This window comes from Heterocephalus glaber, unplaced genomic scaffold (genome assembly GCF_053883595.1).
Source record: "Heterocephalus glaber isolate CG9 unplaced genomic scaffold, H.glaber_assembly_v1.0 deba00001429, whole genome shotgun sequence".
Taxonomy (NCBI): domain Eukaryota; kingdom Metazoa; phylum Chordata; class Mammalia; order Rodentia; family Bathyergidae; genus Heterocephalus; species Heterocephalus glaber.
Genome location: NW_028258294.1, coordinates 31,816,876 through 31,836,328, shown reverse-complemented (window position 1 = coordinate 31,836,328; position 19,453 = coordinate 31,816,876). Strand labels below are relative to the sequence as shown.

The following is a 19,453-nucleotide window of genomic DNA, read 5'->3' as shown; positions in this document are numbered from 1 at the left end:
GCAGGTAGAAAGCAGCAACAGCAGCAGTGAGCCTTCCTTTTCCTTTTATGCCATCCAGGCTATAAGCCTTTGGGTGGTACCACCCACACCCTGGGTGGGGTTTCTGTCTTCAATAAATTCATTCAGCCACATGCAGAACTATGCTAATTCCAGTCAGTGGGCTAATTTAGTACTATACCCTTAACCCTTTTATCACCCCCCTGCATCCAGCCAGTTCTGAAAGCCCCATTTATGAGCACATAAGGCTTTGGGGGAACATCTAGATACAAGCCCTGACACATACTCTATCCCTTCAGTAAAATATATTATACAAAAAAGCCTTTGCTGGTGTTGTATAATAATGTAGAACAGTAATCCAAAGGGAAACATGTTTTTCACACTATCTCCCTGTTAAAACCAGAGTATCAGTAAGAACATGGCACCAAGAGGGAGACATCCTAGAGTTCCAGGAGGTGGTTGATAATAACAGGAGCACAGACTCAATGCAGAGTCAAGGGAGAAAAGAGAAGCAGCTACAGAGGTGTGTGTTGGGTACACCGCCCATATACCATACACACACACATGCACACTCAGGCACACGCACAAGCACACGTACATTTCTCTGCCCAAAAAGACTAGACCTGCTTGAGTTAGCCTTGATTACTCATTAGAATTACCTGAGTGCTTTAAAATATATGGAGGTTCAGGATTTTCAGTTTTTCAGATTCAGTATGTTTTTAACAAGAGGACACAATCTTTGGAGGAACAGACAGATCACAATATAATAGGGTAAGTAATAGAGATGCATAACTAAAGAGAACTAAAGAGCAGAGTTAAGGTAATGATAGATGGAAGGAACATCTAAGCCAAAAGGCTGAGGAATGAGTAGAAATTACCCAGGCAAAAAGGTTGGAGAAACAAGTCAATGTCCCAGGAAAGGAAAACAGCAGAATTCAGAGCAAGAGTTCGCCAGACATGGAACTCAGTAAGGCTAGAATGTGTGTGCGTTCACACACACGTGTGCATATGGGGAAAAGTAGGTAGGTATTCACAGCAAGAAGTATAGCCAAAGAGTTAAGAGGAGTCTAGATTATGGAGGGTCCTGTCTGCACTAAATAAATAACCAAATTCATCTGAATACCTTTGAGCTCTAGTAGACTATTAGTCAACCTTCTGTCAGTGTGACAACATATCTGAAATAATCAGTTATAAGGAGGAAAAGTTTACTTTGGCTCACAGTTTTGGCACCTTCAGTCCAAGGTAAGTGGATCCTGTTGCCTTTGGCTTTTGGTGGCACAGTGCATCATGGTGGGAGTACATGGCAGAGGAAGCTGCTCACTTCGTGGTGGCTAGGAAGCAAAGAGAGGAAGGAGCCATGGTCTCAATATCTCCTTTGAGGACACACATGCAGTAATCTGACTTCCTTCTACTAGTCTCTTCTCCCAAAAGTTTCATCACCTCCCAGTGGCACCACAGACTGGGAATTAGGTCTTCAACACGTGGGCCTTTGGGAAACACTCAAGGTCTGACTTACAGTAGGTGCAATACTTCTTTCCTCTACACTTCTAATTTCGGCATCATGTAACTACTGCTGCATAGCAAACTATGCCCTAACCCCATGGTAAACAATCAGCAGGTACAACTAAAAGCCTGTAAGTCTCCTAGAAGGTTCTGCTGATTTAAGCCAGGCTTGACTGATCTTGGCTGGACTCCCTCATGTGATTGTGCTCAGCTGGAGTATAGACTGTGAGCTGGCTGGTCCAGGATACCTAAACTTGCTCCTGGTGATTGGCTGTTGGCTATGATAGCAGAGTGACTGGGCAGGCTAGCTTGAGCTTTTAACACTTTCTCCAGCACAGAGAGCAATAAGACCTCAAAAGCTCTTAGATTCTAGGCTTGGAACACACACTATCATTTCTGTTGCATTTTTTGGTTATAACAAGTAAAACAAAGCCAGTCGAGATTTAAGAGGAAGCAAAACAGACTCCTCTTCAGGCTGAAAGAAGCTGTAAGGTCACAGTGCAAGTGACATGTATATAGGGAGGCAAAAAACAGAGAGATACTTTTGCAATAAATCAACCAACCACATTGCCGTAGCTGTAACTGGCCCCATAGTTTCTCCTCTTACTTTGGAAATGGGAGGGGTTTCAGAACATGCTGTGTTCCAGGAGAAGAGAGAATGCAAATCCAGGCCACAACTCACACTAACCAACCAGCCACAGGCAAGAGACAAGCTCCCAGTCCTAATTGCTCTTCCCAGTCTTCACATGTCATTGATTTCCTATTTTCCATCCTCTGACTCTCCAATGTTGTTTTCCTTAGCACCACAAACTTCCGGGTGCTTTGTGCATCCCTCAGGCCTCTCTGGGCATTTTCTTTTACACCGGCACACAAAGAAGCTGCAGCGCTCCCTCAGGCAGCCGAGGTGAGTGTCAGGACAAAGCTAGAGATCACAGACCTGGCCAGTGACAGGAGGTGGGGATTTCTGAAGAGAAGCTGTCTCCCTGCACATCAGTCCTTGTGAAAGAATCTGTCTCTGTGACCTCCCCAGGCCTCTTCTCTCCTTCTCAGGCCTGTGTGATCAACCTCGTCAGCACCTGGCCAACGGGCCCCCCAGGCTCACAGCAGCTACAACACTCTTCAAACTAAACATGGACGGTGTGTGTGGCTGATGTCTCTTCAGACACCTTGTGCTGTCTGGACTCTGTGTTTGAAAAGTAATGGACAGGAAGGCCAAGGACAATAAGAAAAGTAAAAGGTGCCTTGGAGAACAGAGCCAAGGGAAGATGCTCAGTGGGAAAAAAGAAAGGAAGGAAGGATGGACTGGAGGGATTTCAGACATTGGCTTCATGGTTTTTGTTTTTTGTTTGTTTTTGTGATACTCTGGGTTGAACTCAGAACCCTTACACTGAATTACATTCCCAGCCCTATTAAAACATTTTTTTATTTTGAGACAGGATCTTGCTAAGTTGCTAAATTGCCCAAGCTGGGCTAATTTATGATCCTCTTGCCTCAGCCTCCCAGAGTGCTGGAACTATAGGTATGAGCCACCCCACCTGGCCGGCTTCCTGTTTTAGAAGGACCAGTACTTGTAGGAAACTGACTCCCTGTCAGTCTTTCCCAGGTAAGGAATACAAGGTTTAAAATTCAGCAGAAAGGCATCAGGTTAGACGGAATTTAGAACCTTCTGTCTGCAAGAGCTGCAGTAAAAAGGATACAAGACAGAAATTAAGCCCAGTCTTTGCCCTTGGGAAGTTTCCAGTATTGTTAGAAATCCCAAAGTGATACCTGTGAGCTACTAAAGAATATTGGCCAATAGCTGTTCACACACAAGTGATCTGGCCATAACTGCAATGAAACTTTCAAGAAGGAAAATTAGTGAGTAAAGTCTTCGTTGAAGTGCTAGAACTGGAACTTAGAAGGCTTGTATATGCAGAAGTAAGAAAATTTCAATCCAGATGGAAGCAACCATGAGAACAAAGAAAGTAGGGTGACCAACTTGACCAAATTTGCCGAGGAATCTCAGCCTTGGGCAAACTGGCCTGCTTGACGACCTCAGAAGGAAAAGAGCCATGAGTCAACATCATTTGTGGGACCATTAAAGATACCATTTTGAATGGAGTACTACTCAGCCATAAAAAATGAGAAATTAGAGACATTTATAGCTAAATGGATGCACATTGAGGCAATACTCTTAAGTGAAATAAATAGGGCACATATGTGTAAATACTGAATAGTTTGTCTAGTGTGAGAAACTGAAAGTGTAAATAAGGACTAAATGGTATAATAGATAATGTGAAATAGGAAGAAAAGGGGCAAAGGGGAAGGGGAAGTGGGAGGGGTAGAGGAAAGGAAAGAAGGGAATGGGATTAATATGAGAAAATGAAAAAAGGAAACAAAGTCTTTGTAAATAGGGAGGGATGGAGGGGTTGAAGGGAGGGCACAGGAATGGGGAAAAAATAAGAGCAAAGAGAGACTATGTAAAGGTGCAAATTTCCAATGATTAATGTCATTATATGGTACACCTAAAATGTACCCATAAAATAAAAATTTTTTTAAAAGATACCATTTTGATTAAGTGGTGGGACTTAGGTCAAAGGTCACCCTTGAGAGAGAAAAGGGACAGTGTGGCCTATGAAGCATCCTTAAGCTTGCTCATTCTATCACTTTTCTTCAGAAAACTTTTTTGGGGGGGCTGCTAGGGATCGAACTCAGGACCTTGTGCTTGCAAGGCAGATGGTGGAACCACTGAGCTAAATCCCTGGCCCCAGAAGACTTTCAAACTTACCCAAATTTGGCCCTAAATATCTCACCGAGTGCACGTTATTCATCAAAATCCATATTTGGGTACCATTAGGTGACTCAGAGGACAGTATCTTCCTTCAGGGAGCCTGTAGAAAGGATGTCCTTAACACAGCATTTTACTTGAGCTCATTTACCTTCCAACGTCTTGCACATTCTAGGAGCTTGGCAAATGCTTCTTGGATAGAAAGATGGATGAATAGATAGTAGAAGGATGGCTGTATGGATAGATAGATATTGGAAGAATTCATGTATGGATGGATATATAGATAATAGAAGGGTGGATGGATGAATGGATGGATGCATAGATAGTAGAAGGGTGGCTGATTTCATGGATGATAGATAATGAAAGGATGGCTGAATTAGATAGATACTGGAAGGATGTATGTATATATGGATGGGTGGATGGCTTGATGGATGGATTACTGGAGAGATGAAATAGTAAACGTAACTGGAAGGGGGACTTGGTAAGTGGAATGATGGGTAGGTGAATGTGGATAGCGAAACTAACATAAAATAAAGTTGCATTTTCAAATTCTGAGTCTGACATTCAAATATTGTTTTCCTGCAGATGCATTATACAATCACACCATACACCCCCAGCACACACACCATTGTTACCAATGCTTCCCTACCCCGATTCAGATTTCTCTACTGTGTTTCTTCCCTCAAAGCACTTATATTTTAGATGAAACTGTTTCATCTAAAACCATAATAACTTAGTAAACTTTCATCTATAACCTTAGTAACTTGATCTGTATAAATATATAAAGGGTGGTACAGGGAATCCTTAGAGTCTTTATAGTGCTAGGTTTATTATCTTCATTGCCTTTTAAAAAGAAGAAATATAAGACAGCACAAGAATGATATTTCGGAAATATCCAAAACATCCAGGTTAGGAACCCATGTACTAATCTAGTACATTTTAGACATATGATGACATGGCTCCATTTTGCGGGGGGGAGAGCTTGAGAGAGAGAGTTAGAAGTCTGGACGAGGCTCCTCTCTTGGTGTCAGCCACAGAGCCTCCACCCAGCTCTCCCTGAGCTGGAGAGAGAAAGTGTCTCCCTTGTTGCTTTCAGTCTGGCTCCATGTGGCTGGTGTGAAGTTGTACATTTTGCAGCTGAAGGCAATGGCTCCCCAGGATAATAGCAGCTGTTCAAGTGCATATTAGCACTCAAGATGCTTGATAAGAGGAATTAGAGTACCACCCGGTTTCTTTATTTTTTATTTTTTGCCTGGCTGAATCAATAATTAAGTGTATTCTAATAGTGCAGTTTTGCTCGAGATTCTCGTTTGGCTCAGGCATTAGGTCTAAATGAAATATTTAGTTGACAGGATACAGTTATGAAGCAAAACCACATTTCTGTCTGTATACTTTAATTGTTCTAATGATGAGAAACCACAGTCTGTCTCCCAGCCCTGGCTGCTGTGGCTTTCTTGTCATTCCCTCTTCCAGAGACAAGATAAAAATCCTTCTTCCCTCGGCCCGAAAAATGAGAATGTCAGATCTTGGTGACCACCATCAGATGGAGCCTGGAGCAATGAGAAAATCCTCCTTCTACCTATTTTATCCTAATAAAACAGACTCATCTGAAAGGAGTATGGGGACATTTGTCCCAGGCAGTAAGAAAAGAAAAGAGGCTGGGACAGGACTGAGGGCATGGAGGGACAAGGTAAAAGTAGCCAGCTTCTTAGCTTAGAACATGAGATGTCAGTGCATAGGATGACATCCAGCATCACTCAGGAAGTCCAGACCACAGTTATGCTCCAAGTTAAAGAACAGGTAGCTTCAGGCCGAGGTACAAGTCTAGTCAAGGAATGGCCAGCCAGAGACAGCTGAGTCCAAAAGGCATGGGAATGAAGATCCAGCCATGCAGGATATGACTCAGGAGAAGCCTGTAACACCAACTCATCACTGCTTTACTATACAATGCCAGGAAAGTCCCTTCACTTCTCCGGGCCCTGTTTCCTCATCTGTTGTTAAAGAACTGTGACCTCACAGGTACCATCTAACTGAATTCTTAGGATTCGGTTTCAGCAGGCAGACATTGAAAGATCACTCAACCACTTCCCTGCTTCAAGACAGTCTTCCCTGCATTTGTAGGCTACACCTTAATTCCCAACTTATCTTGCTCACTTCACTTTCTTCACCTATTTGGCCTCAGGAAGCATTTCCAGAGCTTTCTGTATTCCTTTTATTTCAGGTTCACACAGGAACCACCACAAAATTTCTTTTCAAATCTAAGTGAAGCCCACTCACAGATACCTCGCTCTTTCTTAAAAAAGCGTGTAGCTGTGTCCTCTGGTGTCCCCAGGCTCTAGCACCTTGCCCACCCTCTCCCACCCCATCAGTGGCTGGAGGAGGAGGACAGTTATAGATATCACCACCGTCTTTGAGCCAGAGCAGCCCTTGAGCTTTCCCCAGTTGTTCCTGGTTCACAAGCCTACAGAGGGACCAACATAGGCTGCAGGCCACAGAGTAATGCAGACCAGAGTCACCTGTGTACAGCTCACAGTGGTTATAGATGTTATTTGCACAGCTTGTTTTTCTGGGTCCCACTATTTTAGATAAATATTTTGTATACATTTTCTCTAGAAATTAGAAAAGAGGGAGGGGGTGGAAAGGAAAGAAAGACAAGTGATGTTGATCTTGTATCTAGGCTGCCTGGTTCACTCTTGCAGTGTTTGAAAAGTCAATCCATTCATCTCTAGCAAAGTGGGCGATGCAGAAAAGTGATATTTGTCTAATATTTGCTCAGCCTATTGTGTCTCACAGTGTATTCCCAGGTGCGCTGGGTTTCGGAGAAAGTTAATCACTGCATCTTAAGACCACTTTGGTTGTACCATTTCTGAGCAAAAGATATAGAATTTTTTAAAAATCTATCTTTTTCTTTCTTTGTGGTTGTACCTGGGCAGGCTTCTGCCTGTTACCAGAGGTGGAGGCTAGGCTAGTGGTAGGAAACAGAAGAGAGCAAGCATATGACCCTGGAGGGTTCTCTGCTAGACATCTCTGTGCTTCAGAGATGATGTTCCCCGCAGGGAGATCTATCAGTGGAAGGATCTATCAAAGAGAAAATGTTCAGAGTTGGATAGCTGCCATATTGGACATCACTGGAACAATCTTTGTTTGTGATTATTTTCACAACAGAACTGTATTTTGATCCCATAATGACCCGGGAAGGTGAATAAATCAATTGGTGCTATACCTGGCTCACAGTCAGACCAGTTGAGACCTGAAAGGATGAAGCACATTGCTGGGGATGGCACCAAGCCACAAGATCCTCAGCTACTAGAAGCAAAAACCAGGAATGAATCATTTCAAAATTGCCAAATGTTTATCAAAATGTACTCCAGGAAGGGAGCAGAAAGAAAACTACACAGCATAGCCTTTCCACACCCACTCTGTCTCCTGGCTACTCCACAAGTGCCACCCCCACCCCTTCAAACATCCTTTACGCCAGTGTTTGTTTGTAATCTAAAGGGAACACAGTTCCCACTCCTGATACTTCCTTTCACCAGGAGGAGTGTTTATAACTCATACCACAAAGCACCTGGCCCCTCTCCACTGCCACCCACTCTTTCCCTGAGACAAGTAGTGACTTCCCAATATGGTGATTTTAGGGAGAGGAACTAATTCTTTGTTGCTGAACCTCTCCCTCATCCTTCCTCTTTGAATCAACCTGCTTGCATACAGAGGCCCTGGGCTCTGTTAAGCTTAGCATCAAAAGGCTCAGCCTTGGGAGCTAACCAGAAAAGTGAGCCAGCTCTGCCCAAGACCCGTGACCAAGGCTGTGATTCTAGCTCAGTAACTGAAAGCCCATTGTCACACACTTAAGTCCTCAAACTAACCTTTATCACTCAAGGTGATGATATGACTTATCTTCTGCTGGAAGAAAGGAGAGAAGGAAGAAAGGAAGAAGGGAAGAAGGAAAGTGAGGAAGGAGGGAAAGAGAAGGAAGGAAGGAAAGAAGGAAGGAAGGAAGAAAGGAAGAGAGAGAAGGGAAAAAAATTGGAACAGAAGAGGGTTGGCTGGGGATCTTGTCTACTTCTGCTGCCCATGACCAACAAGCCCATTAATCAGAAGCTCTGCCAGTTCCAGTTGTTATTGGTTATGTTTCTTCTGCCACTACATTTTCCTCTAACTTGAAATATATGTCATGGCTTAATCCACAGGGATGAATGGCCCAATATAGAACCATCTTCACAATCCCACTGCCACTTTATGAAAAGGCCCCGCTAAGTCCAATAAAAGGACAACTTTAGGTTTTAAATCTGTATAACTTTATCAGATAAAAATCCAAGTTCAAAGAATAACTGACATTTCAGGCCAATTCCAGATCAGAAGAGGATAGAACCGTGTTTTGAGGCCCTTTTCAGCACAAGTGATATCTCTCTCCTATGTCATCACAAAAAGTTTTGAAGATGTCCGTGTGTGCCTTGGAGTTACTTACATGTCACGAAGAGGAAAATATGATGCCTCCAAATCCACCTGCCTGCTCAGTTCCTCCTACTCCACATCCCTAGTGAAGCTCTGTCTGCTGTTCCCAGGGCTTTGAGGTCACACTTCCAACTCTACTCTTCCATCATGAGTGCTCTTGGGAAGATTACATAAGGTCCCTGGAGTCTTAGTTTCCTCTTTTCTTTGGTAAAATAGGAAAAATTACATCTATCTCATACTGTTATTCAAATGATTCAATAAAGCACCATAACTTTCCTATCCCTTCCATATTGATCAACACCTCTCTCTCTCTCTCTCTGTCTCTCTCAGACTTCCTTTTGTTTCACAAATCTTTCATTGATCAATTTTTTTTTTTAATGTTGACTACCATAGTTTTAACTTCCAAGAACTCTTTTTTATTTTCCTATCATTCTTTTAGGGAAAAAACCCCACAAAAATACAAAAATATTCTGTTCTTGTCTCTCAAATGCAAATCTCTTATTTCTCCATGGATGTTGGAGGGATTTTTCTCTCTGTTTTCTCCTGCACCCTGTATTGCTTTCCTTTCCACTGAATTTCTTTTCTCCCTTGTAGTTTGGCATTGCTTTCTAGCAATGCCTGGCTCTCCTCAGAACTGGGCACAGAGACAGGGCTGAAAACCCATAGGAGGGCTCACCCCAACCCTTGGCATTGTCCACTAAGCTGTGGACAGGATCCGCCAGATTCATGGAGGTCCTCAAAAGTCAGAACCTGCAGGTCTTTTCCCTGTGATCACCTTCAGAGAACAACCTTCTAGTTTCCTCCTAGCCAGCAGAGGTGAGGGAGTAAAGAAGAACAGTAGCAATGGGAAGAGTTCCAAATGTATTCATAGTCACCTAAATTATTTTTTTCCAATCCATCTCCTCACCTTCACCCTCACCTGATGTCTGTAAATATAAACATTTCTTCACTTAATTTCTCCAAAAAATAAACATCCCTGCCAGGTTGGGAAAGGGCTAGTCATTTAGCTGTTTAGGGCAGAGAAGATCAGTTCAAGTGCTCTTTCAACAGAATTCCTACCACTCTTGCTGTTTGTAGCATCATTCCTAAACCATGAAGCAGAAGACCTGGTAACCCCAGTTTGTGTAGACTTCTAGGGTGTATCCCTCACTCTTCACTGGCAAACTCTTCTGCAGGCACTCTGACTTCAGTTGTTTTTAATCTGCTGCATTGTTAACACTCCAGTGAACTTTTCATTCTCTGATTATTGGTATCTCCCAACCTCGGCTTCTACAGTTTCAGTCACTGTGACTCTGTATGTCTATTCCTTGATGGGCATTTGGGGTGTGGTGAGGATGGGTTTAGAAAACAGCAGGGAGAAAACATAGGTCTAATCTAAGTGAATATAACTTTCCCAAAGAGTTATCATAATGCTTGTCACATAACAGGTGCTAAATAAATGTTAGCTTCCTTTCTTCTTTAGTACTTCTTTGTGCAAAGCAGGAGTTTTTGCGCTCCTATGGCCCAAGAGTGGTTTTGAAAGACATAAAATGCCTTTCCTGAGACCCAGAACAGTCCCCATTGTCATCTAGAATTCCTACTGGAAGAGTCAAGTCCGACAATGCTGTCAAGAGGTCTGCAGAAATGCAAATATAAAAGTAGGGAAGATTGGATTCTCAGCCCTGAGTCTCACTTCTCTGTAATCAAATAATGTATTTTATTTTTGCTCCTACAGCAATCCCACTGAGGAAGGGTGCACTGATGTTGAACTTGAGCACATGACTTGCTTAGTTCAGGGGGATGTTGGTAAGTGAGATGGTCAGTGCAACCTGCAGGAGCTGGAGAGGCTTAGTGTGTCCTTGTGAGCTCCTGTGAGCCACCATCAGAAGAGCATTGCCCCAGGAAGGGCTGCCCTTCAGGTGGGCCCAGAATGAAGAATTTGGAGCAGCCCTGAAGTACAATCTGAAATTTGAAGTCCACATGAGCCCAGGTAAGCCAGTCAAGATCATACCTGAAGATCTTTGAGCACAGATAAGTTTACTAAAGAGCTGGGGGTTGTTCAGAAGGAAGATAAACTTGGGGAGGCATTAGCCTCAAAAGATCCAGAGCATTGGCTCCTACCAGGGAAACTGCTAGGCAGGAGGCCACAGAGGGATGCTCAGCTCACCAGGAACCACACCAGGGCCAAAGAAGAAGAATTCAGTGGCTTCCAGCTACATTGGGAATGAAGGCCAAGTTTCTTCCACAGCTCACCATGGTAACCTCTTCACCCTTGCACATCCTCTGGCCTTCCTGCGGCTCCTCACCTGTGTCAAGCCATTCCTACCCAGAGGCTCTGCACTTGGTATTTCTTCTGACTGGAAAGCTCTTCAAGAGATGGCTCCTCAGCATGAATTTCTTGTCCCAGATCTCCTTCTGGAAAGCCCTTGCTCACTTTCTCTATTCCTTTAGCCACTTTTCAATTATGATGATGATGGAGGATTCACCATTTTTTGGATAATATTACTTTTTAATCATGAGTTTATTTTCTGATTTCCTCCACTAGGATTAGAGCCCCTTGAAGTCTATGTTGTTGGTTCCCAATACCATAGCATTTTAAACAATGTCCAGTATTTAGCAGAAGTGTATATATATCGTCTTAGTGAATGACTGGAAGACCAATCAGAAGGCAACAATGGAAAGGCAAGTTGGGCCCAGGCTAAGCAGCCTTAGGTGACAGAATGAGGACTCTGGACTGCATCTGGTACACAATGGGGAACCCTGGAAGGCACTTGAGATGAGGAGTGAGATCACCAGAGCTGTCCTTCAGGAAAGGAAATCTGGCAGGTCTGTGTATCTGGAGTGGAGGTCAGGAGTCTGGTTAAGTCTAAGTGAGACATGCTGAGGGCCATAACTCAGGGGACACCTGTAGGAATGGACAGTATTGAAAGATGGGCAGGAAAAAGCCTCCGTGTGCTTTGCAGTTTCAGTGCAGGCCTCTGTTCCCAGACAGACGCAGCCTCCCTCGCCTCTCCCTGTTCTTCATGCCTGCACTCCCAAGGAACCAGGTCTCAGGTATGGCTGGCAGCTACAGCAAGTGCTTTCTTTCCTGGATGCTTGATTTCTGGTCAAGAAGGGCCCACAGCTGTCAGTTTAGCAGCCTCTTTCTTCCCAGGTCCCTTTTAAACCTGGGGCTTGCAAGTACTGGACACAACAGTTGTTCTCAATTCCCCAAGGCAAATTTAGACCTGATGGTTGAGTTAAGCCAGACAGAGGGGAGCCATTGTGCAGGTTTCTCCTTTGTTAATAAGTTTTCCTGACAGCAGAAGGAAGTCTTTCCAGTCAATTCTTTGTAGTCAATTCCTGATCGTAGTCCTCCCGTTGTTAATATTGTTGTTAAACTCCCGAAGTCGCACTGAGTGGAAAGCTAATTATAATAATTAACAGAGAACTCCTGAACTTGTCAAACTGGTAATTAGAAGCCACAGGGACTTTTATCATTAATAGATGCCATGAAAAGTGAAGGCACAGGGGTGCTGGCAGGGACAGGCGCACAGGAGATGTTCCGGTCCACAGCCAAATACGAGCGCCACCAGGATGGGAGGACATGGCTTCTCTTGGCTCTGTGCCTGATACTCTGCAGTTTCTGCCTCCCTGAAAACATTCCTGAGTTTACACACACACACACACACACACACACACCTTCTCACTGCCATGTCTGAGAGGACTTCCTCCACTCTACTCATGGATACCCATGTACACACATACACATACAAACACACACACACATGCATGTGCGCACTCTTTCTCCTCCTCAATTGGAAACACACACTAAATAGGATCCATTTCCCTATAAGGGGCTTTATATTCATTTATTCACATAGCAAAATTTTATTGAGCATCTACTAAAGATTAGAACTTACTGTAGGCACTAGGGGTGAGATTGTGAATAAGACACAGTATCTTTGCTGTGCAGAAGCTTTTAAATTCAATGTAATCCCATTTGTTTATTCTTGCTTTCATTGCCTGTACTTCTGGGGTTATACCCAAGAAACCCAACCAGACTAATATCACAGAACTTTCTCCCTTTGTTTTATTCTAGTAGTTTCGAGTCTTGTGATTTAGTCTTCAGTCCATGTTGGGTTGATTCTTGTACAAGGGGCTGAGATTAGTGTCTATTTTCATTCCCCTGGATGTAGACACCCAGTTTTCCAAATGCAACATTATTCACAGTACCCAAAGTATGAAAATACCAAAGTGCCTGCCCATCAACAGATTAATGAGTTTTTAAAATGTGACATATATACAGAAAGGAGTTCTATTCTCCCTTTAAAAGACCACGAAATTCTGCCATTGGTGACAGCGTGGATGAACCTAGAGGACATTATATTAAGTGAAATAATCCCAGGAAAGAAAGACACATAACACATGATCTCACTTATATGTGGAATCTTAAAAACTTAAATTCAAGAACATAGAGAATGGAAAGATGGATACCCAAGACTGGGGAGTGGGGTATGGATGAGTAAACCAGAGATGTAAATCAGTCAACAGATTCAAAGTTATAGTCAGATAGGATGAGCAATTTCTGATGTTTTACAAGCAAGGTGACTACATTGAAAAATAATGTATATTTCAATAGCTAAAAGAAGATTTAAAATATTATCACAAAAATGATAAATGTTTGAGGTAATAGGTATGCTAATTACTCTGATTTGATCTTTCTACAAGGTATACATATTGAAACATCACTTTGTACTCCAAAAACATACACATTCATTAATTGTCAATTAAAATATAACTTTTAAAAAACACAATATGGGCAGGGGTTTAACTCAGTGGTTTCACCACCTGCTGTGCAAGTGCAAGGACCCGAGTTCAATCCCCAGTACCAAAAAAACCCACAATAGCTGTCTACAAAAGGCTTATAAACTAGTGAATAAAAATGAAATTTTTTTAAAGAATCCTTTACAGTGTAATAGAATTTTATAATTGTCCCAAAGGAGATAGTCACAAGGCACAAAATGAGAGTGGAACGAGGTCTTTAAGCCTGCCTGAGTGGAGATGACCTAGAACCTGAAATCCTACTTTTTCAGTGTGTTTTTTAAACATTTTATAGTTCCTAAATGCCTTTAAGAACTGAATGAAAGTTATGGTCTTTCAATCTAGCAAGAAGCTCATTCATGTGTATGTGCAAAATTGTTCCTGGAATTCCAGAGGTCCACGGAGAACCTAAAGTTCACTGTACAGCTTTGGGGGCTCTGCAAACCTCTAGGCTAACGGTCCCTGTAGTGTAAGACACAGAGCACTTTGCTGCACAGAGTAATTACTCAATTAGAGATAGTGTCATTAATATTATCAACCCCTCACCTTTTTGTATCTAGGAAGACTAGATATGGTATATAGGAGCTCTTGGTTAGCTCCAAAGAACCAGATGCATGTAGAGATTATTATGATTAATGAGCACTGATTGATGGAGCCTGGTCACTGTCTAGTTGTTTGTGCATAGGAAGGAGGGTCATTCAGAACTATTACTGCATTTCTGGAATTCTATGGGCTCCTTCTAGAGATTCTATCCAGTTTCTTGTTGCACTAAACAAAGAAGTGGGCAAGACAGACAAAAAGGTAGTGAGGTTTTACATTTATTAAAGGTAAGAAAAGAAGTATGCTCTGCAAATTGAGTGCAAGCCAATTAAGGGTAGGAAAAGAAGTACGCTGTGCAGAGTGAAAGCGGCCCACTGAGAAAGAGAAAGACTACCAGCCAGGAAGTTAATGCCTGACATCTTTCATACCCGTCCTTTCTTCAGGCTGATGTCGGATCTAGGCCATGTTACCAAATACCTGCTTGATCCCATGCCAGAAGACCTGAAGGTAGCACTTTCTGGGTGGTCCCAGGTGCGGGACTTGGCAACTGCTTTTTGAGTCACACCCACTGGCCCAGATGGCTGACCACACCCTAATCTCCTGCCTCAGAGCCACCCTCCTTGCTGTGGCTTCCTCCCCTGGATCACAATTCAGAGGGGGATCCTCAGGATCTCCTCTAAGAAGTCATTCCCTCTCTGTCTCCAAGGCTGGCCTAGGGTGTGGTCCATCAGCCCACATCGTAGATTCGAAAGCCCTTCGCAAAGGAAGCCTTAGGAGGAATCTGACTTTTTTCACCCCCTTCCAGATTGTCGATAGAATTAATTCTGCTCTGTTTCTGGGTGTGGTCCCTCTTGCCTGGCACTGATGTGTTCATTAATAGAAATAACTGCAGAGGAGGCGCTTAGAGGGGCTCCAGCAGCCTCCACCTTCCAGCAATCCCTTATAGACCACCTCAGTTAAACCTACTTAAAAAAAAATAGCTCCTAGGTTCTACAGGGAATTTCCAAGATAAGGTCACCAGGTTACCCTTCCAACAAAATTACCTCCCCAAGTCCCTAAATACAAATGTGAGAGCTACCAGAAAAACAACCTTGCAAAGTCAACTGAAGTTGCAACCCCAGCACAGGTCCCAGGAAAGAGAAGGGGACATGGGACCATCTGTAGGACCCATGGTGATCTGGCAGGACAGGCAGCTGCTGGCTGGCAACCTGCTCCCTGTCCAGCTGTACAGTTTTTGAAATTTGGGGGCTTTGCTGGCAGGGTGAAAAAGGCCAACCAGTTCAAGTAAGGACAAGGCTTGGGTCTGCTTCAAAGTCCCAGGCCAGTGTTTATTTTTAGCCTAAGTTCAAGAATTGTCAGAGGCCTCCAGCCCATCAGCTTTTGGTTTTGCCTGGAACAAGAAAGGAGCATACGACAGACCACAGAGGGACACTGGGAAGGGACCCAGAGGCCAGTTATTAGGATGTTCTGGAGCCTCACTAAGAGGAGCATGCTGGCTTCTCTGGACATCCAGGAGAACTGGAAGATCTGATGGGAGTTTAGGAAGCATAATCAAACTTTCCTCACTTGCATACAAGTTCTATGTTTCCTTTGTAAGAGGGGAAGGGTCGGTCCAGGCTAGCTTTATCTGGCTTCCTTCTTGCCAGAACCACAAAAGACCAATTTCATCTGCAAGAGCTTTTGTTTTCAGAAGGGGCTGCAGCTCATCCCGGGAGAAGCCATTGTTTCTGCAGAGGATTTTTAGATCAGCTGCTGGCTTCTGGCGCCCTTCTCCTGTGAGTTCTCCCATCCTCTTTGTGCTGCCCTGCTTGCCTGGACATAAACAACAAATGGTCCTTTTCACCCTGGAGATAAGATTGTGCTTCTCCCAAAGTCACTGCTGTCCTCTATGGCTTCTGGAACAGTTTGAATAATGAGGTTCCTAGAGAATTTGTGTTGTTTTAATCCCTTTCTTCATGGAGATTGGAGATTCCCTAGGCAGGCCAGGTGGGCAGTGTCTACAGGGGTTACCTCAGGTGGCTCACATTGGGCAGCTGCCCAAGAGGGATTTTTGTTTGCTATGTTGGTCTGGGTTTCATGAAGCCATTTAAAATGTTTATGTATACTGGTTCTCTTCCTTTTATTTTTAAAATTATTATTCTTTCCTGCCAAGACAAACAATGGATCTTGCACAAAGCATTCCCCACCCTGCAGAAATGGTGGAAACCTTCTGTCCGTGATTTCTTTCCACTTCCTAGAAGCTGCTATGGCTCCAATAGACTTGCAAGGGGAACGGAGAGGATACCTGGCAGAGTTAGCAGCCCACTGATTATTGCAAAGCACTTCTTCCACTGGGATCCTGTCCTCCCTCCATCCCCTGCTGGACTTAGAGCAAGAAGGCCTGGATTTAAGCTACAGCTGGGCTGCTTACTAAGCCTGTGACCTTAGGCAAGGCACTTTAATCCTCAAACTTCATTTTCTTAATCAGTTAGAGTTGGTGGATAATTCTGCCAACTCTGTGCTTGTGATGAGACTCAGGAACAATAATGAGTGAAAAACTGCTTTGTGAACTGACAAGTGACATACAAATGTCAAGGACTGTGGCCATTTTATTATTATAATCATTCTAGTGGTTCTCATCATTATCATTATTACAATAAAGTGTGGGTCATCTGTTTAATGGTAAATAACCAGGATTGTTTCCAGACTAATTTAAATCTTGCCTCTGTCATTTATTAGCTCTGTGAATTTAAGTAAGTTATTAAATTTCCCTGTCTTAATTTCCCCACTCACAAAAATGGGAATAATAAAAATACTACCTAATTCATACAACTGCTGGAAAGTTTAAAAGAAATGACACAGGTAAAGTGCCTGGCACAAATCAAGTTCTTAACAAATGTTAATTCTCTTTACTTTTTACTTTTGATTAGTTCCTTTAGGCATCCCTTCAATGTTTACTGAACATTTATTATGTGCCAGACCTTGTGTCAAGTGCTCAGCATGCAAGAGACAAAGAGAAGTGCATTATTTGGCTAAGGTGATAAAGAAAGGGCGATTCAGGAGGCTAAGTGGTTTGTACAACAAACTGAGGGAGAATAGATTAATTTCTTTCTAGGAGCTCAGGATGGCACTTGATCCAGGCCATGAAGATGTGCACAGGATTTTGCCAGGCAGAGAGGCCAGGTGAGGGCACTTTGAGCAGAGGGAGTTTGAACAAAAGCTCTGAAGCATGGAAGTCTGTGATCTATCAAAGACAGGAGATGAGGCTAGAGAAAATCGGGGTCACATTAGGAGAGCCCATGCAAACACAGGAAGTAGTTGGGCCTTTCCTGAAGGCACTGGGAAGCCACTGAGATGGTGTAAACAGGGAAATGGCATGCTTAGATGTGCACTTAGAAAGGCTGCCAGTGTGTGAAGAATGGATGGGACTGGAGTGGGAGGAAAAGGGTAGGTAAAAACAGTGAGAGAAAATCCGACAAGAGGGATGGAAACATTTCAGAAGACAGGCTCAAATTAGACCGCTATGGTGGGGAAGAAAAGTTTGGTGAAAACTGACTACGTGAAATAAGGACTAGCAGTTGACTTGGGTGTCTGCTTCAAGAAAAAGAGAGGGTGGTGATGTCACTGTGGAAAGGTAACAAATTTGGCCCAAATGATTCCCCAGCTGTGCCTTCTTCAGGACACAGAAAAGTCAGGAATAGGATCAGCCCCATGGTCAGAGGGACTTTATAACCAGATATGACCAAAGGGCTAATGTTCTTAACTTACTTTAGAGTGGAAAGAAAAGAGGACTTCCTTCATTCCCAACTTGTTTTTCTGTTCTGGAGGGCCCTAAATACAACAGGGGCCTATACTCTTAAGTGAAATAAATAGGACACACGTGTAAATACCAAAAAGTTTCTCCGGTGTGAGAAACTGAAAGTGTAAATGAGGACCAAAATGTATACTAGATAATATAAAGTAGAACGAAAACTTCCAAAAAGGAAAGGAAGTGGGGGGGGGGGGGAGGAAAAAGGGAAGGAAGAAATATGAGAGAATAAAAGGAAAAAACAGAAACAAGTTTTTGTAAATAGGGAGGGGTGGAGGGGTGGAGGGGAAGGAAAGGGAATGGGGAAAAATCAAGAACCAAGATATATCATGTACCGGTACAAATTCCCAATGATGAATGTGATCATAATGTACACCTAAAATGTACAAATATGCGTAACAGAAAAAATTACTTCTATGTTCTAAAAAAAAGGGGGCCAATATAATTGTTTTGTACAGCATAACCATAAATAGCGCAATATTTTAATAGGTACTTTACAACTGTAAGTACTATATAAAAGATGTAATGTGATAGAATTTTAAATGTTCTATGTTGTAAATATTAATTGGACCATTATTTTTATTTTGTTTTTCTGTTCTTTCTGTTTTCCAAATCTTATATCATGAACATGTAGTATTTTATAATGACAATATATTAATCTAATAAAATCAAATAAAACAACTTGAATAAACTTAAGAGGATATCCAAGTAGTCAAAGAAATATGAAAAAATATTGAAGTTAAACAGACATCAGGAAAATGCTATGAAAAATCAACAATGTGATGCCACTACACATGCAGCCAAGTGGTAAAATGAAAAATAGGGGGGAAAATGAAGTACTGGCATAGATGTGGAGCAAATGGAACTCTCATATATTGTTAATAAGGAGTATATGTTCATAGAATCATTTTGTAAAGCTCTTCATTAGTATATGTAATTTATACTATGAAAACACTATGCATAATATAAATGCAAACAATATGACCTAGCAATTCCACTCCTAAGTACATATCCAAAAGAAGCACACATGAATGCTTACCAAAATATCCATACAAGTGTGCTCATAGTACAACAATTTGCAATCATGTACATTTGGAAACTATCCTAATGTCCATCAGGAGAAGAAGAGACAAATAAAGATATACTAACACAATGCAATACTGTACAACAATGTAAATGAACATTATACACATATATGTAACAGCAAGAAGGAACTGAAAAGAAATAACCTGGAGTGAAAAAGACAACATTTATATGAAGCCAAAGCCAATCTATTACATTTCAAGTTCAGATAGTGGTTAGTGTTTTGGGAGATATACCTAGAAGGGAGTGTGAAGACAGCCTTTGGAGTCCTAAAGATGTTTTGTTTCTTAATATGTGTGCTGGTTGCCCAGGACTGTGTGATGTGCTACTGATATATTATACTTCAGTAAGTTAAGTTAAAATTCAGAAATGTTATTCTAAGAACAAACTAAAATAAAGTTGCAGAAATAAGGTATTGAAAGTGATAACAATAACACTTACAAAGACTGTCTTTCCTACTCTGGAGTTGTCTAAAGACAATGGTAAGAGGTCAGAAATAGTAGGAATAGTAACACAGAGGTAAAAAAAATGTTTACACC

General features: G+C 42.4%; 1 long non-coding RNA gene across 5 annotated transcripts in view; it reads right to left on the bottom strand.

Annotated features, from left to right (window-relative positions):
• LOC110344286 (uncharacterized) overlaps positions 1–19,453 on the bottom strand; it is a 343,104-nt gene that overhangs the window by 117,430 nt on the left and 206,221 nt on the right. For all 5 annotated transcript variants that reach the window (XR_015451670.1, XR_015451669.1, XR_015451671.1 and 2 more), the window contains one exon: positions 1,217–1,328. This is a non-coding gene — a long non-coding RNA (uncharacterized LOC110344286). The remainder of the gene's footprint in view (positions 1–1,216; positions 1,329–19,453) is intronic.